Raw genomic sequence first — 25,941 nt, 5'->3', positions numbered from 1 at the left:
CTCCTTTGCACATTTTGTGGTGTTTGCACCGCTTTTTGACGTTATTGCAGCAAAAACAGGCGCATATCTGGTTTGCGATGTCGTAAACCGGATCAAAGTCATTTTCGCCATGTTAACGTCGTTTTTCTTTAAGACGTGGCAAAATGGTTTGAGTAAAAAAAAATTACTCTAACCTGTGGTTTGCGCCACGGAGCATCAAAGTCTAAATTTGAAGCCTGGGTGGTGCAAAGAAATGGCGTTAGCCGGTATTAAACTTCTTGATGCAAAACTGCGTCGGCGCAGTTTTGCGTCAAAAAGTATAAATATGGCCCTAGGTTGTTGATATCACCTGTTGTTTTAGGACTGAAAGGTCTTGAGACGTCACTGAGATTGTTTAAATAGATTATTAAACTAATACCTTGTGAGCTCAGCAAATAAACTACTAGTTTCATAATTTTTGAAAAGTACTTTGGAGCAGCAGAAAGGCTGAAGAGAAGGCAGGTGAATTGATAGGTTCAATTGTTCCATTGGAACTGAAGGTACTCCCTGCATCTTTAGTTAATTGGAACCGTGAAGTAAGCTTTGTGAGAGTCTAGGCAACCATCCAATCTCCCTGTAGAAGAGAGTCCCTTAAATGAATGATGGTCTCCATCTTGGCCCTAATTATGAGTTTGGCAGGTGGAAAAAGCCACATGCCAAACTCCCACGGTTGGGTTACTGCCTATGTGGTAGCCCTCCCGCTCCCCCTTTTCTGAGTTTCCCACTGGGCAAGCGAGCAGAAACACCGTTTCCACCTGCTGGCCCAGTGGGAAACCCACAACAGCATTGACGCCGGCTCATAATAGAGCTGGTGGCAATGCTGTTGTGCATCGGGTGCACCAGCACCCATCGCGCAAATCACTGTCTGCAGAATAGACAGTGATTTGTGCGACAGGGCTGGCCTGGGGGGCCCCGGGCTCCCGGTCTCTGCCAGCATTTACATGGTGGTGCAACCGTCATGTAAACGCTGACGGAGAGAGGGGTCATAATCCCAAGGGCAGTTTTGTGTTGGTGGATTGAGACTGCTGGCACCGCCAGGCAGTCAGCCGGCGGAAATATGGCGTGCCAGCAGTCTGACAGTGGCACGTTCACCACGGTCATAATGTTGTGGTCAGACCACCGCTTTGACTGCGGTCCAACTCCAACCGCCAGGCTTGCGAATGAAGACCATCAGCCTCGTAAGGAGGGCCATAATCATTGAATTGTTTGAAGTTGATAAGCTTGATCTATAAAGATAGTGCTCTAACAATCTAATGGATGTAAGAATGACTAGAGTCTGATCTTTTTGAGATACCAATTCTATTGTGTGAGACCTGACAGCCTTAGGGTGGTCATCCCCCAACTTTTTGCCTGACTTAATCTACTTTTCTGACACCGTTTTTGCTGGTTTTAGGACTCTGCGCACTTTACCACTGCTAACCAGTGCTATATGCTCTCTCCCTTAAACATGGTAACATTGGTTCACTCCTAATTGGCATATATGATTTACTTATAAACCCCTAGTAAAGTGCACTACATGTGCCCAGGGCCGGTAAATTAAAATCTACTAGTGCTTGTGCCACCCACATAAGTAGCCCCTTAACCAGGTCACAGGCCTGCTATTGCCAGGCCTGTGTGTGCAGTTTCACTGCCACTTCGACTTGGCATTCAAAAGTACTTGCCAAGCCTTAAACTCCCCTTTTTCTACATATAAGTCACCCCTAAGGTAGGCCCTAAGTAACCCATAGGGCAGGGTGCTATGTAGGTAAAACGCAGGACATGTTCATTTGTGTTTTATATGTACTGGTAGTGAAAACTCCTAAAGTCTTTTTCCACTAGTGTAAGGCCCGCTCTTTTCATAGGCTACCATTAGGACTGTCCTCATATACTTCTTGAGCAGTAGATTCTGATCTGAAAGTGGTAACCAGGTCATGTTTAGTATGGCCAGAATGGTAAGAGATAATCCTGCTTATTGGTGAGGTTGGATTTTATATTACTATTTTAGAAATGCCACTTTTAGAAAGTGAGCATTTCTCTGCACTTCAAAACCATCTGTGCCTTACAGCCTGTCTCCAATCAATGTCCAGGCTGGGCTGGTTGACAGCTCCCTTGTGTATTTCGCCCAGACAACCATAAACATAGGACACTTAGCCACACCTGCACTCATCTGCATATTGAATGGGTCTTTCTGGGCAGGAAGGGTGGAGAGCTTGGCACTTATATTTCTAAGACTAGTGGCCTGCCCTCACACAATGGACTGCCAAACCCTCGACTGGGACCCTGGCAGACAGGACTGTACTAAAAAGGGAACTTGTGCACTTCAAAACCCCTCTTTAAAGTCTCCCCACTTCAAAGGCATTTTTGGTTATATAAACTGGGTCACTGACCCCACCAACTCAGACACTTCAGGACCTCCACCTGCACTCTGTCAAGAGGAACTACCTGGCTGCCCAAATGACTCATCTGCACTGCTTTGCTGAGAAGGACTGCTGCCCTGCTGTTGCCCTGCTGCCCTGCTGGCCTCTGACTCTGCTGAGAAGGACTCTGCCTTCCCCAGATGCGTACTCCAAGGGCTTGGATTGAGCTTGCCTCTTGTTTTCTGAAGTCTCAGGGCCAAAAAGACTTTATCGCTTCAGGAAACTCCTTGTGCTTCAAAAATCAACGCACCGCATGCCGCAATAGATTCAAAGCCTGCATTGTGACTGAGAAATCACTGCACAGCTGACTTGAACAACACAGCCCAACTTCCTGACCGGAAATTCGATGCAGCACCTGCCTTGTGATGGAAAATTTGATGCATCTCCTACCAGATTGACGCAGCACCCGTGGCTACTTACAGGGCATCAAGGATTTTCCCTGCATCATCCCTGGGTGTCAAAAGATCCTTGCATCGCAGTGAGGAACCAAGACTGCACGCCCCAAAAAATGACCCACACCCCTTGCAGCATGGAAAGAAACAATGCATCATCTGTGCTGTGTCGGATAATCCAACGCAACACCCTATTTTATCGGGCATCTCCTCCTCTACTTTTGACGCATTCGAGATACTGTGTGAACAAAGAGACAACTGTTTATTTCCAAGGATTAAGACTCTCTTAAGTGATATTTCAACTTGTGCTTCTTAAATCTTTGTTGTTTTGACCTTATTTTATTCAGATAAATATTGTCTATTTTTCTAAATCTGTGTGGTGTATTTTTGTGGTGTTTTCACTGTGTTACAGTATGATTTATTGCACAAATACATTACACATTGTTTTCTAAATTAAGCCTGACAGCTCAGTGCCAAGCTACCAGAGGGTGGGCACAGGATAATTTGGATTACATGTGACTTACCCTGACTAGGATTGTGGTCCCTACTTGGACAAAGTTGTATACCTCGGCCAACTAGAGACCCCATTTCTAACATATTGGATCCTGTGAAGAAGGCAAAGTAAAAGGTAGGCATCTCAGAAAAATGTTTTGCATAGAGTTCTATAAAATAACCTTGGACAGAAGCTAAGGCCCACGGTTTGTCACATTGGACTGATAAGAGCTATAATGCCTCCTATGGCATAATGGCTAACAGTTAGACTTACTATTTGTTTTGGGTCCTTTTTGTGAATGATGCCTGATATTTCTATCCCTTTGTGGAAAGAACTGGAATATGAAATTCTAGAAGCACAGGAGCCTCTAAAAGACTGACATCTTGAGAGGTGGCCAGCAAAACAGCTCCTTACTCTGCCAACTCTAGATGGCTGAAAACCATTTTAGAGTCTGCTAGTCTTACATAAAGAGTGAAGGTAGTAACATATTTGGCTAAGGAGTCACCAAAAAGCATTCCATTTTCATTTAAAACTACATTCTTATCCTTGATATTTCCCAGCTTGCGACCGATTACTTAACAAAAAGCCCTTCCTATGTTTTTGGGTCATGGCTGTCTTGGCATGCCTGCGAAGAAAGAATGGCCACTGAGTCCATTTTAATAAATGCATCCATAGGAATTCCTTCCAATCTAGTTTCTTCTGTGATATCCAAAACCTCTGTCAACAGTCCTAATATTCCCTATGATTTGTCCCGGCAGGTATTTCAGGCTTAATGTAATTTATTTCGAGGATCTTTACAATATTTTGAAAAGAAAACTAACATGTTTGGATCGATGAATGAAGTAGAAGTAATTTTATTTGGGAGATTGGTTTGTTTATCCAGGGTCAGTCATAAACCATTAGACATATTGGCCTATGTAACTGGAAGGGACCATTCTTTGGAATCGGGAAGATGAATTATTACAGGATCAAACATGGGTTATTCTTCAGAGTCTACCACAACATTAGACTGGAGTATCTAACTATAAATTCAGTAAGAGAAATGTTATGTCTGTTTTGCAAAGGACCAAACCAAAAATTATAATCATGGTTTCCAAAGTCATCATCATCCCTGTCCTCGTAATCATTATCTTCATCTGTATCTTGTACCTCATGCCAAATAATCTGAGGCATGAGATGTTTCTTTGTGCACATAGTGACAGTACCCTCCAGGAGGTCTAGGAGGCACAGCCCCCTCAGCCATGGGCAAGGAACGACTGCCTATAGATATGGATATTAACAATGACTCTTCAACAGAAGGAACACCAGTGTTGTTACTGGACGGCCCAGATTACAGAGCCACAGGGTCCTAGGCAACTAGGAGGCTCGTGCTTTCTGGCTTCCCCCACAGGATGGGGCAAACCTTTATTTTTAATTAGAATATCTTGATGCCTGTATATTTTTTTAAATTGATTGTCACAGATTAAGAAACAGCCTGTTGTACATGACACTGTATAAAGGCATTTAATGTACTTATAAAACCTTGTCCGTCATCTTCCTCAGCATAAAACAGTGAAGCATTCCCAACATTTTAATTTAATAATTGTATCCCAAGGGAGGGTGGGGTGAAAGAAGACTTAAGATGCACATAAATATTTACAGGCAGCACACAAGCAGACCCTTGTGAATTAAGGGCTAACAAATGTTACCACTACCGGGAAGTTTGAATGACAGGAGCTAAGGTGGTGACTTAGGCCACACCGCCATCTAGTGACCCATTTATGAGTAAAATTGTTGAAAGTAGAGCTCCCAAAGGAGTAGAGATAATATTAGGATTGAGTGGAGCAAGCAAAAGACAGCCTCCCTGCAGGTTTGAAGTCCACTATGGCCGAGGGCAGCTCTTTTAAGGAGGTGGGAAAATTGTGAGCCCACATGAATCATGTTTGGTAGAGAAATAATGAAACAGAGCAGAATCATTGAGTGAAACATCTGCTGTTCAGAGAACTCCTACAATAAAGCCAAAGCACTAGAGATGGACATGTGCGGTAAAACAGGATCAAATTAAGTTTTAAATAAATACAACATCCAATAAATATAACAAGGCAAACATAGTGCACAGTAGTCAACTGATTTCAAGCAGCAAGTAAAGAAAGCTGCTTGCAGACAGTCGGGGGTATTGTGTATATCTTAATATTGTCTGATTGGTGTATTGTTCTATTGTTTGGGTCTAGGCTTTATGGAAACTACACTTTTTCTACTGTAACTTTAACTGCTGGTATTGAACTGAATGAAGCGTTAAAAGAATGCATAACAGGAGACATAAACTTATTTTGAGACACTTTTCCTCACCAATTGGTTTATGGAACCACCCATTTCAGTGAACTGATATCAGAACCAGAATGATTTACAGACGTTGAAATTAAGAAAAATGCAAAAACACACCTTTTAAAACTACTCTGAATGAAAACAGATTTGATAAGTCTGTAGAAATTGGCATCCCTTATTACAATAAGACAGCTCAGTCAGTTGTAGCACACTACGTGGAAAAGGTAACAGAGGCAGAACTTTTACAGTGTGCAGTGCTATCGCACCTGCTTTCGAGATCGATTTAATAATATATTTTAAATGGGTGATAGTCACCACTAGTATGCTCAATACCACAAAATAAATGGTAACAAGTGTTCTATAAAAACAGGAGTTCATGTTATGAAAAATAGACACTAACGCTTCCACAGCAATATGGCTCCATATTGTCTAGCCCTTCCTGACATAAACAAATAGATCTCTCTGAGAATTACAATAAAGGCACCCTGTTAATCCTTCCTGGAATGCACCAATTGCTAATCTGAAGTAAATGTGCTCGGCTGCCCGGCTGTGCTCTCCAATCGGTTTAAAGCCACTACTCGGTGACTAACAGATTAAAACCTCTGATATGAGCCTGGATGAAAGCACTGCATGAAATGGAGTTTTGACTGACACTCGCCCAACGACCCCCATAGTCAATTATTGCTTTCTTCGGGAACGGAGGTGGACAAGGGAGAGGCAGAGTGGACAGGGAGAGAGAATGAAAAATAAATGCCATTATGGGAAATTATTAATTAAGGTTTGCAGGGCTCCTATCTGCAAGGCGGCTGGTGACGGTGTGATATTAACACCTATAAAGTCTGCTCATTACAGCATAATCCGGAGGCTTTTCTTTTTTCTCTGAGTGTACACGAACACTTTTTTTGCCTATCCCACATTTAAAATTGTTCAGGAGAACTTGGAAGACTGTTCAGGCTGCATTCTTCTGGCCTTTCTGAAAAATTCTACATAAATCATTTTATCGGAAGCTAGAATAACTCAGAGGGTGAAGAGTCCCCTGGAGAGAGAGAAAGCCAGGGCAAAATGAGAGGGCATTGCTAGTACCAGACAAAGTATATCATAACAAACCAAAGAAATTCACTACAAGTATTACCAAAGCCAATAGGTCTCAGCTATACAAGAGCTATTGTCTTTGGCAATGTGTTTTTGCCATGTTGTTCATTGGTGCGGCTGCTGTTCAGCATGGCGTGGAGTGTGGTAGAGTGTAGTGGGGGAGCAGGGTTGCAGAATGGAGTAGGGGAAGTAGGGTGTTGTAGAGGTGAGTGGTGGAGAGTAGAGATCAGTGTGTTAGTGCCAGAGTGTGGCGTGGCATGGAGTGGCATGGTGTGGATTAGGTTGGAGTGGGTTGGAGTGAATTGTGGTAGTGGGTTGGATTAGAGTAGAGTGTGGTGGATTGAATGGAGTGGGTGGGTTAGCGAGTGGTGGATTGAAATGGGGTGAGGTGGATTGGAGTGGGGTGATTGGATGGATTGGACTGAGGTGAGAGGACTAGGGTGGGGTGGATTGGATTGGGGTAGGTTTGATTGGGGTGGATTAGACTGGATTGGAGACAGGATTGGAGTGGACTGAAGTGGAGTTGATTGAATTTATTTTTATTGAAGTGGGGTGGACTGGGCTGGAGTGGGGTGGAGTAGACTGGTGTGGATTGAACTGGAGTGGGGTAGATAGACTGGAGTGGGGTGGGCCCAATAGATTGGTAAAAGGTGGATTAAACTGAGGTAGGGTGGATTAGATTGGGGTAGAGTTGGGTGGACTGGACTAGGGTGGGTGAATTTAATTGGAGTCGAGTGAACTGGAGTGAAGTGGGGTGGATTGAAGTGGGATTGACTGGATTTAATTGGGGTGGGGTAGACTGGAGTGGGGTAGATTGGATTGGTGTGGGGTTGGTTGGATTGGGGTGGAGTGGAGTGGATTACACTGTGGAGTACATTGGACTGGAGTGGGGAATTGAGTGGGGTGGAATGGAGTGGGGCGGATTGGATTGAATTGCATTGGATTGGCTTAAGTGAGGTGGAGTGTATTGGCGTGGACTGGATGGGGTAGACTGGATTGGGGCGGATTGGATTGGAGTATGGTAGATTGGAGTGAGGTGGATTGGATTAGAGTTGGATGGACTATATTGGTGGGGGTGGGTGAATTGGAGTGGAGTGGGGTGGACTGAAGTGGGGAGGACTGGAGTGAAGTGGGGTGGGGTGGATTGGAATGGGGTGGATTGGAGTGAGGCAAATAGTTTTGGATTGGAGTGGGGCACATTAATTTGGATTGGAGTGGGGCAGACTGGAGTGGAGTGGATTGGGGTGTGGCCTAGTGGGGTGGATCAGTAGTGGGGTTGACTTGATTAGAGTGGGGTGGATTGTAATGGAGTGGGGCAGATTGGATTGGACTGGGGCAGATTGTTTTTGATTGTAGTGGGGCAGATTGGAGTGGAATGTATTGGGTGGGACAGAGTGGGGTGGGGTGAACTGGATTGGAGTGGGGTGGATTGAAATAGAGTGGGGCAGATTGGATTGAAGTGGGGCAGATTGTTGTAGATTAGAGCGGGGCACAGTGTTTTGGACTGGAATGGGATACATTGGAGTGGATTAAGTGAGATGGACTGGATTGGCGTGGACTGGATTGAGGTGAATTCGATTTGGGTGGGGTGGGGTAGGGTGTGTTGGATTGAGGTGGACTGGATTTGATTAGGGTGGGGTGGATTGGACTAGAGTGGGGTGGATTGAACTAGAGTGAGGTGGGTTGACTGGGGTGGAGTGGGGGGGCTGGAGTGAAAAGGGGTGGGTTTGGAGTGGGGGTGACTAGGTTGATTTGTGATGGGGTGGACCAGAGTGGGGTAGATTGGTGTGGGTGGCTTTGATTAGGGTGGAGTGGGGTGGATTGCACTGAAGTGGGGTGGATTGGAGTGGGGTAACTTGGGCTGGAATGAGGTAAATTGCACTGGAGTCGGGTAGAATGGAGTGGGGTGGATTGGTTTGAATTAAGTTATTTGGACTGGATTGGCATGGACTGTATTGGGGTGGTCTGGATTGGGGTGGATTGGATCGGGTGGGGTGGATTGGATTAAGATGGACTGGATTGGAGTGGGTTAGGGAGTGATGGGGTGGATTGGAGTAGAATTAATTTTTTAGAGTGGGATGAAGTGGAGTGGATTGGCTTGCAGTGGAATCTATTTGAGTAGAGTGGATTGTGGTGGAATGGATTGGGGTGTGGTGGATTGGACTGAAATGGGTTGGATTGGAGTGGGATGGATTAGATTGTGTAGGGGTGAATTGGATTAGTGTTGGGTGGATTGGATTGGTGTAGGTTGGTGTGGGTTGGATTGAGGTGGTTTGGAGTGGGGTGGATTGGACTGGAGTGGGGTGGGTTAATGTGAATTGGACTGAGTGGGATGGACTGGAGTAGCATGGATTGGTTTGGAGTGGGGTGGACTGAACTGGGCTGGTGTGGATTGAAGTGGACTGGGGTGGTTTGGAGTAGAGTTGGAATGAATAAAGTAGAGTGGGTAGGATTGGATTAGAGTAGAGTGGACTGGAGTACAGTTTGGGGGACTGGAGTAGAGGGGTGAGGTGGATTTGAGTGTCTGGAATGGATGGGGTGGATTGGCGTATGGTGGCTAGAAATAGGGGCGGACTGTATGAGGTGGATTAAAGTGGGATAGATTGCACTGGAGTGGGTAGATTGGATTTGGGTGGAATGGGATTGTGGTGTGGTATGGTAGGGTGAACTGGATTGAGGTGGAAAGCACTAAGGTGGGGGATTGGATTGGAGTGGGATGAGTTGCATTGAGTTGGGTGAATTAGACTGGAGTGGGAAGACTGGAGTGGGGTTGAGAAGAATGGATTGAGGTGGATTGGATTGAGTAGGGTGCAGTGGATTAGATTGGGGTTGGGTGGAATACATTAGCATGGGGTAGATTGGATTAACTGTGTTGGAGTGGAGTGGATTAGATTGGTGTGGTAGATAGGATTGGTGTGGAGTGGGGTGGAATGGATGAATGAATTGGATTGGACTGGGGTGGATTAAGGTCAACTGGACTGGAGTGGGATGGACTGGGGTGAGGCAGGTGGATTGCAGTGGGTAGATTGGGTTAGGTTGGATTGAAGTAGGTTGAATTGGAGTGGAATGGGTTGGATCCTAAAGGGGTTGGATTGGAGTGGGTAGGCTGATTGGAGTGTCATGGGTTGAGTAGGATGGTATGGATTGAAGTGGAATGGGTTGGACTAGATTAGGGAGGGTTGGACTGTAGAATAGTGGGTTGGATTGTGGTAGATGGAATTTGGGTATATTTGATTGGATTGGAGTGGGGTGGGGTAGATTGAATTGAGGTGGGTAGGATTGGTCTGGATTGTGGTGGATTGGATTGGTATGGGTGGATTGTGGTGGATTGAAGTGTAGTGAATTAGGATGGAGTGCTGTGAATTGGATTAGAATAGGATGGATTAGAATGGTGTGAAGCAGACTGGATAGGAGTGGGCAGTCTGGAGTGGGCAGACTGGAGTGATGCAGATTAGTTTGGATTGGAGTGGGACAGATGGTTTTTGATTGGAGTAGGGCAGATTGGTTTGGATTGAAATGTCGCAGACTCAAGTGGGGCAGATTGTTTTGGACTGGGTGTAGCAGATTGTTTTGGATTGGTATGAGGCAGACTGGAGTTGAGCAGATTGTTTTGATTTTCAGAGGGGCAGATTGGAGTGGGGTAGACCAGCTTGGGGCAGATTATTATGGATTGGAGGGGGCAGATGGCATTGGATTGGAGTGGGGCAGATGGACTTGGATTGGAGTGGGACAGAGTGTTTTGTATTGCAGTGGGGCAGATTGGAATAGGGCAGATTGTTTCTGATTGGAAGTAGGGACTATTGTTTTGTATTAGAATGGGGCAGATTGTTTTGGATTGGAATGGGTAGATTGTTTTGGATTGGAGTGGGCAGATTGGAGAGGGGCAGATTGTGTTGGATTAAAGTGGGGCAGATTGTTTTGGATTGGAGTCGGACACATTGGAGTGGGGCCGATTGTTTTGGATTAGAGTGGGGCAGATTGTTTTGCATTGGAGTGGGGCAGATTGAGTTGGATTGTAGTTGGGCAGATTGGAGAGGGACATATTGGAGTGGGGTGTGGCAGAGTGGGGTGGATCGGGGTGGGGTAGACTGGATTGGAGTGGGTGGTTTGGAATGGAGTAGGGCAGATTGAATTGGAGTGGGGTAAATTGTTTTATATGGGAGTGGGGCACATTGCTTTAGATTGGAGTCGGTCAGATTACTTTGGATTGGAGTAGAGCAGGTTGGAGTTTGGCAGATAGTTTTGGGTTGGGTGGTACAGGTTGTTTTGCATTGAAGTTGGGCAGGTTTGAGTCAGGTGGGTTGGGAGTATTGGAGTGTGGTGGATTGGGATAGAAGAGGTGGACTGGATTGGAATGTGGTGGATTGGACTGGAGTTGAGCTGACTGGAGTGGGCAGACTGTTTTGGAGTGGGGCAGATTGTTTTGGAATGAAGTGGGCCAGATTGTTTTGGATTGGAGTGGGACAAATTGTTTTGGATTGGGGTGGGGCAGATTGTTTTGGATTTCTGTATTGGAGTGGGGCTGATTCTTTGGATTGGAGTCGTGCAGAGTTTTTTGGATTGGAGTGGGGTGGGTTGGGAGGATTGTAGTGTGATTGAAGTGGATTGGGGTGAGTGGTTTGTATTGGAGTGGGGTGGACTGGGGCATACTGCACAATTATGTGTTAAAACATACTTTTGTAAATTACACAATAGAAAGAAACCATGTTGCTTTGCAATATTTAGAAAAGATAATAGTAATCTTTTGAGAACAGTGCCCATGAGCAAAAAAAAAAAACAACATGAGGGCAAAATGAGAAAAAGAGACGTGGTAAAATAAAACAAAGTTAACTATAGAAAATACTTTTCAATTTTGTTTGTCCCGCTCATCACATTTTTGCCAGTCATGCTCCTTCTGTTTGCAGGGCACCAGAAGTTAAAAGAAGAAAATAGTACCTCAGTCACGTCTGGAGCAGCGGGCGGCACTGATTCAGTTGAATCAATCAGTGGTTGGTCCTTGCTCCACAGACAGTAACAGAAATGATGATATGCCAGATATGACCAATTACCAGGCAGTAAGGAAGAGTGCCATGCAATCCAGCAAATAGTGAGCAATGGGTGAGCTCCAAGCCCTTTTCTAAATACAACAGAGTCTTGCTACTGATACGCATGCACTATTGCAGGCTCACTCCTAAAAATGATGTTAAAAAGACAATTCAATTCTCTGCTGAGTTTATATACTAATGTATAATTATTACAGATCAATACTGTACACGTTACCTGTAATATTCCAAAATGCTAATATTAAGATTTGTCAAATATTGTTAGTCTTGAAACAGAGGTTCCACCCAAAGCATGGTTCGTGTGTTCATGGGGTTTCACAAATGACATTACCATTTACATCATTGCATTTCTCACAGCATTACTTTACCCTTTGATAATTACATATTTGGTGGTATTGCTGATGTATAATACTGTTCCATCACATTCTATGTCTATACTTGGACTTTCCTACCAGCCGCAATCAGTGACGGCAGGTGACATGTGGAAGTGGTGGGGCATAAAAGTTGAGTACGACTTTTATATAGCAAGTGAAGCAAGCAACCTAATGGACAAACGTGGAGTTTGAGGGGATGGGTCCTCCTCTCGAGAAAAAAATTAAAAAGATTGGCAAATGGTGCATTTTAAAGCAAATTAACTTACTGAGAAAGCAAGGTTTATAAAGCGAGATCATGTAGTCTTGAAATACTAAACACTTTTAAAACTGCAGTAATATGTCTTACTTCAGTAATATGTTCAACAGTTACTGTAGTGTATAAATTGTACAGTGCAACAACTTCAGGCCCTTAAAACTTTGTGCTTTGTAAGTCTATTGCACTGTATGCTGCATCAACTTTGGAAGAAAATACTCCAACCAGGCATTGGAAAGTACTTGCAGCTGCTTGCTGCAATCAGTCACATAGAAATATATGCAAACAGACCTCCAGGTGGGATGAAAAAAGGGGTGCTCTCTAAAAGGGAACATGTAAAATAAGTTTCTGTAATTCCCAGAGTGTGCACGAGTATTTTGGTTTCACTCTGAGATGTTATTTCATGCAGTTATAAAACCACTGCTTAACTTACAAAATACATAAGTGAAATGGCTTTCCGCAGGAGTCCACTGCAGCTTGCACCACACATTGACCCTGCCATGCTGCCAATAATAGAAAAAACACAATTATACAAGTGTGATATTTCGGACTAATCCAGGCCCCAAAGCTATAAGAATGGCTTTGGAGATGGGTGATAATTATTGTAATGTTTATTGAATTAATAATTAAATGGCAGACTGTCATAGGCACTGGTGTTGACAATTCAGTGCCAGTGACGTGCACCGGAAACCACTGGCTCAAATTAAGTACTGTACGTAACTCACCAAATGACATACATCTAAAACCTGGCAGAACTAATGGCTTTGTCAATGGATGTTATCTGTTTTAGATTATTGAGCGACAACAAATATGTGTTGTAAATAATTAATTTCAGAAATGTTTTTATTCTGAAATTGTGAGATTGTGAATTTATTATTATTGAGGCCTGTGGAAAGAGTGTTGGGCTTCAGTTGTATGTGCTTTATGTTAGATATGTACACCCTTTTTCTTCTTCACATCTCATTCATCTGCACATCTTTAACATCATCCTTTTCCTCTTCAGCACCCTCTTTTCACTGTCCCCTAAATGCATTTTCTTGCATTTCCCTCACTTCGCTGCCCCGAAACAAACAATGCACTCACACAGATGTAAGTACTATATTTTCTTTAACATTTGCCTTGTAATGTTTTGACATCTGTGAACTCCCTTCACACATTTACATAGAATTTCAGTTGGAACTGTAATACGTGACCATTGCTCTGTGTGCTCAACAGAGAGGCCAAACCAATGACAGGCACTTTGTATTAACTTCAGCCTCAGTGCCAGAGCTCTCCATCACAGCCCCTCATAAAACCCTGCCACTAATCTAAGTATTCTAGGCATGCATACTTATAGCATTTAATATTTTTGGCATTTTTCTAATATTTCATAAATACTATAAGCATTTATTTCTCTATTTGCACTTGTCTCAGATATTTAGATCAATTTTGCAAGCGAACAAAACTCCTGCTCGTCTTTTGGATCAATTTCACAGGGGAACAAATACAGCAGCTTCACTATTAAAGGGAAAAATGCCTACAGCCAGGGCCTGGGGTGTTACAGTGTGGGAGGTTAGCGTGACCAGGGGACTCAGCACAACATACCTAATACACTTTTAGCATTATAAAGCTTACCAAGGATAAGGAGTTGAATCTCTTGTAAGACGCTCACATCCAGTCCTATCCTGTGAAGCATTGGTAAGGGCGGGATCCATGGCTGTGTATGGCAGACACCTAGTCTCATGAAGGGATGTAACCTCAGATGCCGGAACCATGATGCTGACAGCATCACTGGCCTACACTGGATATCACCATAGACTATAATGGCAATAAAGTGCTTTAGGAAGTTAAATCCTTAGTTGTGTGTCACATTGCAGAAAGTTGATTTACTGCCTGGCTTTAGTCTCCTGCTCCAGAGCAAAGCAGGGCGGGCATCCTAGGACAGACAGCCCAGACATAAATACATCAATTTGGTTGGAGATACGTGTAAAAATTCAAAAGGGTGCAGTCCTAAAGCCCTAATGTAGAAACCAACTCGACCACGATTCTACATGCTCTGTGGTTAATATCTTTAGATGTAGTTACTAGAAGGCAAGACCCGCTGGCCAGCCCTATGTGTAATGCTGGTAGACCACTACACACAGGTCATGGCTTGTGACCAAAACATGTTCTCAACACTGCTGCCTGTACTGCACATGACATGGCCTCTGACCTTCACCTGTTTCTGAAGTACACAGGGCAAACTCATCAGCCACTAATTCAATTGCCCCTGATCATAGTCTATTGTTTCAACAATTCATGATCTGTAAACTAAACCTAAATATTCTGATTTTGGCCAGTGTACTGAACTCTGAATGAACTCAGCTTCTACAACCTCTTCCTTCTCCAGGAAGAAAGTGTTTTTTCAACAATGCCATATTTTCTAAATATCTGCATTCTTATTTACAGAATTGAGGATTGCTCTCTTGTTTGCCTCACAATGTCTAATCTGTACAGTTTGCTTATTATTACCAATAAACATTTTGAAAGAACACATTTTCAAGTATGCTATCCAAAAATGCACATTAAATATAAAAAATGCATAATGGTTAGCATGTTAATATGGTGGTATACTGTCCTGTCTGAGTCATAAAGAAATTCATATACAATCAACCTTGAGGTTATGTCACCAGACCCTCTTGATGACCATATTTAATCTAATTATTGAGTGTGATCAGGGGCAATGATTCATGACAGGCAAAGCCTCAAGTGGGAAATGTCACCCTCCCCTTCCTCAACAATGGTAATAAATAGCATTGTAGGCTTGAACCCAATAGGAGGCACCACCCACAGGAGACTTTGTCACTCGGTTGCTACTGTCTACACCAAATTACTATGTTGTAGAAACTAGGGGGAGGCAAAGGCATGGAGAGACAGAAATTGTGAACTGCAAGAAGCACAGCTGGCTGGCACCCACTCTGTTGATTGCAATACACACTTACCATCATTCTCTGACCAAAAAGAGAAAGAAGTATTTGCCCTACTAACATCTGTGGTTGTAAGAGGATGTAGGACATAGGAGGAGGAGGAGCGACAAGAAGCAGGAAGGAGAGGAATGCCAAGGAACTGACGAACACTAAAACGCTGTAGTGTGGTGTGGCACAGTGAGAGGAAGCAGTGGGTTGCGGTGATGAGTGGTGAGTGGTGAACCCCTCAGTGGAGGGCCCAATGGTGCCCCGTGGGATCTAAAGTCCTCATACAGTTCTGGTACATGTGAACCGCGATTACTGGAGTTTTCAAAGATCTTATTCTCATTTTCCTGCCCCGCTCCTACCATTTTACTCGGTGTAATTTTGAGTTCCCTACTGGATTTGAAACTGAACCATTTTATTTTTAAACAGATCCTGTTATCCTTTAAGGAAAAAGGCTGGCTTAAAAAAATAATATATATATATATATATATATATATATATATATATATATATATATATATATATATATGTATAGTGTGTTATTTAAAAGCAATCACAGACAAGATGGTCTGCTGACCCCAGAATGCCACCATCCCTGTGATTTTTGCAATTCCCAGTGGGTCGCAAATTGCGACCTACCTCATTTAAATTAATAAGGTAGGTCTATTTGCAACCCACTGGAACTCGAAAAAGAAACTCAGTGGAGTTAAATACATTTGGAATTGTGATTCGCATCAAATCGCAATTAGGAAATCACAATTCCAAATGTACGTACATGTAGCCCTAAATTTGCTCCCATTATGGGTTATCACAGGAATGTGGGAAGGCATACCAAATCAATCAGTCAATTGATCAATCAGGATTTATAAAGCGCAGTTAATCACCCAATAGGGTATCCAGGCACTTGCAGCTCCTAGAACTTATTCGAACATCCAGTTCTAGAGGGCCATTCAAAATTCCAGAAGTGAGGTGATGAGCTGGAGGTGCATGAAGAGGCTGTTCCAGGTTTTTGCTGCAATATGAGAGGAGCGTCTTCCACTTTTGCTTCGGGAGTTGCAAGGAGTATGGGCAAGTTAAAGTGATCTTTGCCTATCTCATGTTCAAGACTTTAATCATGTGCTTTTTGTATATCCAGCCCTTTATTCTGCACGCCAGCACTTTTTGAGCCCAATCTTTTTGAAACATAATGTAACTTTAGAAGTTGCATCTTGTCACTGTCTGTTTGCTCCACCAACTGAAATGATTTGTGCAAAGAGTTTTACCTGTGGCCAATCGATTACAGGCCAGGCCCTGTGGCCAACCGCCGCTGTGCATGGCCAAAGGCCATGTGCAACGGTGAATGAATTAACATGTACCATTGAAAGTTACTATACGTTAAAAAACACATAGAAATTTACTGGAAAAAAACAGGTTAGGGTAACGTTATAGTTAGGCTCACATTTTAAAAGTACACAACCTTAGAAATTCATCAGTTAGAGTTAAGTTAACAAGAACTCGGGCCCTCGCCACGCAGAGTTTTTTGACAAATATTGTACTGCAAATATGACTTCGATATTATCAATGATGCTATCAAAGGAGCCATAAGTGCATGGCGAGGGTGCAAGTTTTACCTACCCAGGCACGAGTCACAGGTACTTGAGATAACTCTAACTATAACTGGTGAATACGTTGTACGTTTAAAATGTGAGCCTAACTTAACTATAAGGTATATATATATATATATATATATATATATATATATATATATATATATATATACGTATATATATATATATATATATATATATATATACATATATATCCAAGAAAGAAGTGACTCAAACAGCTCAAACAGATGATCTCACCACAGAACAAAAATATATTTCTACTACAACATTTCAGCTTCCGCCTTCCTCAGGTAGTATAAGATGGTTTGCTCAGTGGCTGCACAGCTGACACTGCTGGATTTTCAAAAAGCATCATGAGTGAAGATTCCAATTGGAACGTGGAATCAATGCAGTCCTGAGACTTGGATATTAAATTTTCTTGTGACTCATTGCATCCTTTGGGATCCAGATTTGTGCCCTGGCTGGCTGTTGTTTTCTTGTGATCCTTCATCTTCTAGTATATATATATATATACCTCCATATCTCTCTCTCTCTCTCTCTCTCTATATATATATATATATATATATATATACATATATTTATATATTACCTACAGGAGATCGCCAGTGGGTAGTTATAGTTTGGACCTTGTTTCCATAGGAAGAGCGTTTTTTTGTCTTGCCAAAACCTTTGGCACTGCTTGACAAACTTCAGGAAATTTTAAAAACTAATATGACAGTCGGTTCAGCTGCTGTCTGGAAAGTTTTGGGCTGTTCGTTCAAGCGGGGGCTGAGAAAAAGGGGGGTTCCTAAAATGCATTTTCCCAAAGGGTCTTTAGACACTCCTACAACCCAAACTGCTAAACGAAATTACACCAAATTGGGCAGGAAGCTAGATCTTAGTGCTCAGGTTGTGCTTTTTGTGATTTGGTGTAAATCTGTTTAGCAGTTTTGGAAATATTAAAGTAGAAACAATATAGATATCCAGGGATGCTGCTACTCTGCAGATCCAAATGTCCCCTTGCTAATATTTGATTGTCTGCCAACACTTCAACAAAGAATTCTTGGCAGCCATTTCGAGACTCAGCTTCAGCCAAGTCCCCCAAAAAAATGCTAAAAAAAGGAAAGGGGCAACGGTAAGAAAACCCAAAGCCAGTAGACCTGCCAGTGCTAAAAAGTATTTTTTTAAATATCTCAGAAAAATCACAGGATGGATCTGCTGATTTTTCTGAGATATATATTTTTTAAAAGCACGGTCTCCCCTGCTCTCAATTTAATTTGACCACAGGTGGGCCAGATCCTGGGGGCATTATGGCTTAAAAATAAGAGCGGGGCACACAGGCCCCCCACCCAGGGCTTTTTGAAGCCCCAGGGACTACCAGCTCCCCTGAGCTATACTTAATAACTATGCTTTCCACAGGAACCTCCCTGGTGCTACAAGTAAAATAATGCAATGGTGGGTCACATGGCCCAGGGGACGAACACCTCCCTCGGGCTATATGTAAAAAGTATGTGGGGGGCCTTGCAGCACCCTGCAGTCCAGGGTCCACCGCCTCCCCATGGCAACACATTTAAAAAACAATAAGGGGGTCCTATGGACCCCCTGTCCCCAGGGACCACCACCTCCCCGGGGCTACAAAATGTTTGATAGAGCTGTTCCGCGCTAACCCCCAGCCCGGGGACTATCACCTCTGCGGGGCAAAATAGAGCAGGTGGAGGGGGGCCGTGCAGCCTCCTCCAGGGCCAGTTCCTGCTACCTCCCAAGGTGCCCACCCTAAGGAGGTAGCTATTTGATTTTGCTTGGCAGGAGATGGCAGCTTTAATAATGCTGCTGCTTGCTGAAAGTGGAGATTTCATCTCTTTCACTGCCCGCTATCATGCGGGCAGGGAAAGAGATGAAAACATTGCTCTCACATTCAGGGAGGTGCTATGTGAAACAGATCCCTTCATGTGGGAGCAATGGCGGCTCCTGCAGGAGACAGGAGCCAGCTTGGACCTCTTGGGAGTTCAGGCCCCCCCAACGCTCCCCATAACTTTAGACTGGGTGCTTTGGGCGCTCAGGGAAATGTGGCTGGGCCATGGGGGATGGGGTACTCAGGGTCGAAATCAGCCTAGAGAGGGGGGGCCACTTGGGCCCTGTCTGTTTTAAAAAAGGTATTTGGCCCCAGGAGGTAGTGGTCTCCAGGGTCCATGGGGTACCTGTGGCCCCTTATAAATAATTTTAAATAGTCCAGAGGAGGTGGTGGTCCCTGGGAAGATCATGTGGACCCCCCATATTTTTTAAAAATGTAGTCCTGTGGAAGTGGTAGTCCCCAGGGCCCGGTAGGGTCCACTCAGCCCCATCATATATTTTTTTATGTAGCCCCTCGGAGGTGGTGGTTCCCAGGGCCCAGATTGGTTTGTGAACCCTCCCCATACATTTATTTAATGTTGCCCTAGGGAGGTGGTGGCCCATGAAGCCTGGGGGTCCCATGAGGCCCCCTAAATAAATAAATGTAATGTTACCCCCTTTAATCTCCAAACACCTTCAGCTGTGCATTATGTGGACTTAGGAACTTAAAGGGAGTTGACCGCAGGTCCTGACTGCAGGCCAGATCCTGCAGCCAACACCGACCGTGCATGGTTGAAGGCCATTCGTGGCACGGGTTAAGTGATGGAGGGCATTGGCCACAGGGTCTGGCTGCGACCAACTCCTGGTGCAAATGGCCAAAGACCATGCGTGGCTCAGTGATGGGTTGTTATAGGGGTTTGGCTGCAAGGTTTGTGCTGTGACGGTTGGATTAATGTATAGTAATTACAATTACTTTACATAAAAAAATGATAGAAATTACAGGGATGCCATACTTAGGCTCACATTTTAAACATACAAAACCATAGAAATTCAGCTGGTATAGTTAGAATTATTTTAGGTTACTATAACTTGTTCCCTAAGGTAATTATAACTAACGCTGTTGCTGTGCATCGCTAATTTCCTCAGATATTACCGCACCTGTGACATGTTTTATAACACCATTGATAATGTCACTGTAACATTTGCGCTAAGCTTATTGATTGGATAACTGTGCATGATGAGGGTGTGAATATGAATATATATAGGCAGGGCGGAATTATGCCAAATTTGGCAGAACGGTAGCTCTAGGTCCAGAAAGAGCTCTTTTTGTTATTTAGTGTAAATATGTTTTTGGGATATTAAAGAAAATTCAAATTTGTATGTATAGGGAAGCAAAGGCTCTGCAAATCCTCCTGATCTCATATTGAGATCTCATTGGCTGCCAACAGTTCAACCAGGAAAAAAGATTAAAAAAATAAGAAAAGGGGGCAGGGTAAGGATACCCTGACCCTCTAACTCTGGTGCTGCGGTCCCAGAGAGACTCACCAGTATAAAAAAGTACTTTTGTTTACATTTTACCACAGATTTCTAATGGGGGGGCAAATCTATCAAAAATGTAAAAAACAAGCGTGGTCTCCTACACTTACTTATGCCTCGTGGTGGGCAAGGCTCCCTGGGACATATAAGGAATAAAGGAGGGGGGTGCACGGGGCCCCCTCCTGGGCTTATTTATGCCCCGGGGACCAACACTTCCCCAGGGTTTATATTAGGATATATGCTGAGCCTGCGCAGCCCCCTGCAGCTCCGGGGACCGCCACCTCCCTGGAGCTAAAATAACAATTAATGCGGGGGCCTGCGCAGCCCCCCAAAGCCCCAGGGACCACCACCTCCCTGGGGTTGAAAAAACATAATGAAGGGGGTCGGTTTTGAACACCCCACCCTGGGGACCACCACCTCCCCAGGGACAACTTAAATATTAGAGGAAGGCCATACAGACTGTGCGGACCCCTCCCCCCAAAAAATATTTATTAGGCCGGACCCCGGGGGATGGGGTCCCCAGGGCTGAGATCAGCCACACACCTCCCTCCCTGGAATTGTAGTGGGCCCCAGGGGATGGGGTCCCCAGAGCCGGATCAGCTGGGGACCCACCTCCCCAACATTGGACGTTTACCCAACTAGGTAGCAGTTACTAACTAGCCAGTAGAAAGTGCTCCAGTTCTGTAGACATGTTGTGCAAACTGTGGACTCTTGCTGGATAGAAGAGCAGGTGAGCTACCATTCTGGCCATGATGCTCATTTCACATAAGTTAAACCCCAACAGGAAGCACTTACAAATGTAAATGTACAAAGTGCCCCAGTTCTGGAAAGGACAAATGATTCTAACTCCTGGGCTTGGTGAAGACAAAGCAAGTGTGTTTACTCTGCGATTCCATGTTAAAAAACGATCTGAAATCCTTCATGGAAGTGAATGTATCTTTCATCATTCAGCAATCAGACCCTCTCACACCCACTCCCACACCCACATAGACCCTTTTACACCCATTCTCAATCCCAGACAGACACTCTCACACCCACTCTCACACATGAGACACCCTCTCACATCTATTCTCACACCCAGAGGGACAGGCCCTGCTACAAACCCCTCTGTGGGGTTGAGTTGGCTGGGTTGGGGGGTTGGCTGCAGGGACTGGCTATAAGCAACAGTGGTTGAATTAACGTATAGTAATGAAAATTACTTTACATTAGAAGAACCATAGAAATTCATTAAAAAATCCAAAGGTTATGGAGACATTATAGTTAGGAAATACAATTAAAGAGACCTTAGAAATTCACTCCAAAAACCAAAGGTTTCAGGGATGTTATAGTTAGTTTCTGAATTTACTCGCACAAACCATAGAAATTCAGCAGTTATAATTAGAGTTACTTCAAGTAACTATAACTTGCGTCCTAAGGTAACTATAACTCGCACCCTTGCCATGCACTGCTAATTACCCTAGATATTACAGCACTCATGACAACTTCTATAATGTCAACAAAACTATTGATACAACATTAGAAGTTAAATTATTGAAGAAAAAAACGTCGGTTCCCTTATCTGTTTGCTTGACGGTACAGCTGCCGTTCAAGCTTATAATAAGTCATATCCTCCACAGTACCTTCACATTGTAATGTCAGTTCCTACAATACATCCTTCAAACCCCATCATAAGGGAGTGTATTGCTGTAGTCTAGTAATATCCTGTGGCCCACACCGGCCATCGCACCTCAAAAAATGTGGAGGGGTTCACCATAAAGACTCTCGCAATGAATAACGAGACTGCTGGATTTGGGTGGCAGAACCACGAGGAGCGGGGAACTGAGTCTGATCCTGCACTGTGTGACTGCTGTTGTCCTAACCCTTCCAGCCAGCTAGCAGCACCTCACCAATACCTAAAAGTATAAGGTGATTTGTAGCAGTTCTTAGCATGTCATCTGGATTTCTCGGGGACATCATGGTGGAACAGATCTTACCTCTTTCTCTCAGTCACAATATCTCACACATGCAAAGGCAAAACAGAAGCAGGACTAGGTTCAATAAGTTTAATTGATTCAGCTGCATTCTATGAAAAAAGGCAAGGATTGCGATTATGCGGATGATAAAGTATAATAAAAGCGAGGCAGTGACAAGGAAAGTGAAACATAAGAAAAGTTGCACCACACTATCACATCAATGCTTCTAAAATTCCTACCTGCACTACTAAGGTTCTCTACAAGAGCATGACAGTGTAAGCCCTAATATTCCGATCAGACCCCATGGGAGAACCCCATTCCCCATACCTTTGATTGTAGGTAGAGAAGCGGTCCTTTGGTCTACTGAGAAGTCTCCCACATGGAGGGAGAGACTGTGTCAGGTCTCAGTAAAAACTTGCAAAGCGATATGTGGAGTACAATGGCAAATGATTGGAATTCCCCTCTATTGTCTAGGGGGCAGTGAGGTGTTTTATAATAAAACATCTGGTGTTCTGATAAAACTGCCCTGACGTGACAGGACGTATATTTTGGTGTATAAGACTTGGGGACATGATGAACTTGGGGACAATAATTTGTAACTTATCAAATACAACCTTGGATAGAACATAGAATGAAAATGCAGTGCAAAGAAAAGAATAGCAGATGTCCGTGTAAAAGGACAAGCTGATAAAATAATACAAACATCTCCATTAAAATAAGGGTCTGCTAAAATAATAGAGAAATAAAATGCATGCCACAGAGTGAAAGGCACAAGCTGCAGGCCTAGGCTAAAATAATATGCCTGTGTAGTTGCTAAAGTAGCCTCTGGACAGGACATTTTATATATATATATATCATATATGTATATATATATATATATATATATATATATATATATATATATATATATATATATATACACACACACACAAGAGAGAGTTGTCCTGAACAAAAGCGCTCTCGCAACTGGTCATTATGGAATGTAACAAAGTCAGCAACTTACAGAGAATTCTTTGGCATTTTCATTATTTCAGGCCTTGTATTTACAAACATCTCTGGACACGTGTTTCTGGGTTAATCCCTTCATCAGCAGAGAACAAACATTTCCTTCCTTTTTCAAAAGCCAACTGCCTGGCTGCTCAGCAGATTTAATTGCAGGCACCTGATATCGGCTGAATACCAGTTTTTTTCCCATTGGATCTCAAGTGAGCTGCAAAGTGCATCCTGGTAAAGGTAGTCCTACACATTTTAAAATATATATCCCAAGTGGATTGCTGAAGCCAAACAAAATAATAAAACACAGTTCATTACCCCAGTGGGCAAATTCAAAGTAAGAAAATTGTTTTTTGCTGCCAGTGTTCCAACCTGCTGCTCTGAAAGTGACCATCCATACAGTTACACATAGAACTGCTCCTTTATGCAGTGGTGCTGCCTTCATGGCTGGACAGGCCGTTAAATGTATACAAGAGAGAGTTGTCCTGAACAAAAGCACACTCGCAACTGGTAATTAAGGAATGTAACAAAGTCAGCAACTTACACAGAATTATTTGGCATTTTCATTATTTCAGGCCTTGTATTTACAAACATCTCTAGACACGTGTTTCTGGGTTAATCCCTTCATCAGCAGAGAACAAACATTTCCTTCCTTTTTCAAAAGCCAACTGCCTGGCTGCTCAGCAGATTTAATTGCAGGCACCTGATATCGGCTGAATACCAGTTTTTTTCCCATTGGACCTCAAGTGAGCTGCAAAGTGCATCCTGGTAAAGGTAGTCCTACACATTTTAAAATATATATCCCAAGTGGATTGCTGAAGCCAAACAAAATAATAAAACACAGTTCATTACCCCAGTGGGCAAATTCAAAGTAAGAAAATTGTTTTTTGCTGCCAGTGTTCCAACCTGCTGCTCTGAAAGTGACCATCCATACAGTTACACATAGAACTGCTCCTTTATGCAGTGGTGCTGCCTTCATGGCTGGACAGGCCGTTAAATGTATACAAGAGAGAGTTGTCCTGAACAAAAGCACACTCGCAACTGGTAATTATGGAATGTAACAAAGTCAGCAACTTACACAGAATTATTTGGCATTTTCATTATTTCAGGCCTTGTATTTACAAACATCTCTAGACACGTGTTTCTGGGTTAATCCCTTCATCAGCAGATGACAAACATTTCCTTCCTTTTTCAAAAGCCAACTGCCTGGCTGCTCAGCAGATTTAATTGCAGGCACCTGATATCGGCTGAATACCAGTTTTTATTCCCATTGGACCTTAAGTGAGCTGCAAAGTGCATCCTGGTAAAAGTAGTCCTACACATTTTAAAATGTATATCCCAAGTGGGTTGCTGAAGCCAAACAAAATAATAAAACACAGTTCATTATCCCAGTGGGCAAATTCAAAGTAAGAAAATCGATTTAGCTGCCAGTGTTCCAACCTGCTGCTCTGAAAGTGACAATCCATACAGTCACACATAGAACTGCTCCTTTATGCAGTGGTGCTGCCTTCAAGTCCAGACAGGCCGTTAAATTTATACAAGAGAGAGTTGTCCTGAACAAAAGCGCACATTGCAACTGGTCATTATGGAATGTAACAAAGTCAGCAACTTACAGAGAGTTCTTTGGCATTTTCATTATTTCAGGCCTTGTATTTATAATCATCTCTGGACACGTGTTTCTGGGTTAATCCCTTCACCAGCAGAGAACAAACGTTTCCTTCCTTTTTCAAAAGCCATCTGCCTGGCTCAGCAGATATAATTGCAGGCACCTGATATCCGTTGAATACCAGTTTATTCCCATTGGACCTCAAGTGAGCTGCAAAGTGCATCCTGGTAAAGGTAGTCCTACACATTTTAAAATGTATATCCCAAGTGGGTTGCTGAAGCCAAACAAAATAATAAAACACAGTTCATTACCCCAGTGGGCAAATTCAAAGTAAGAAAATCGTTTTTGGTGCTAGTATTCCAACCTGCTGCTCTGAAAGTGACCACCCATACAGTCACACATAGAACTGCTCCTTTATGCAGTGGTGGTGCCTTCACAGCTGGACAGGCCGTTAAATGTATACAACAGAGAGTTGTCCTGAACAAAAGCGCACTCGCAACTGGTAATTATGGAATGTAACTAAGTCAGCAACTTACAGAGAATTCTTTGGCATTTTCATTATTTCAGGCCTTGGATTTACAAACATCTCTGGACAAGTGTTTCTGTGTTAATCCCTTCACCAGCAGAGAACAAACATGTCCTTCCTTTTTCAAAAGCCAACTGCCTGTCTGCTCAGCAGATTTTATTGCAAGCACCTGATATCGGCTGAATACCAGTTTTTATTCCCATTGGACCTCAAGTGAGCTGCAAAGTGCATCCTGGTAAAAGTAGTCCTACACATTTTAAAATGTATATCCCAAGTGGGTTGCTGAAGCCAAACAAAATAATAAAACACAGTTCATTATCCCAGTGGGCAAATTCAAAGTAAGAAAATCGATTTAGCTGCCAGTGTTCCAACCTGCTGCTCTGAAAGTGACAATCCATACAGTCACACATAGAACTGCTCCTTTATGCAGTGGTGCTGCCTTCAAGTCCAGACAGGCCGTTAAATTTATACAAGAGAGAGTTGTCCTGAACAAAAGCGCACATTGCAACTGGTCATTATGGAATGTAACAAAGTCAGCAACTTACAGAGAGTTCTTTGGCATTTTCATTATTTCAGGCCTTGTATTTATAATCATCTCTGGACACGTGTTTCTGGGTT

This window comes from Pleurodeles waltl, chromosome 4_1 (genome assembly GCF_031143425.1).
Source record: "Pleurodeles waltl isolate 20211129_DDA chromosome 4_1, aPleWal1.hap1.20221129, whole genome shotgun sequence".
Taxonomy (NCBI): domain Eukaryota; kingdom Metazoa; phylum Chordata; class Amphibia; order Caudata; family Salamandridae; genus Pleurodeles; species Pleurodeles waltl.
This window is presented reverse-complemented; position numbering follows the sequence as displayed.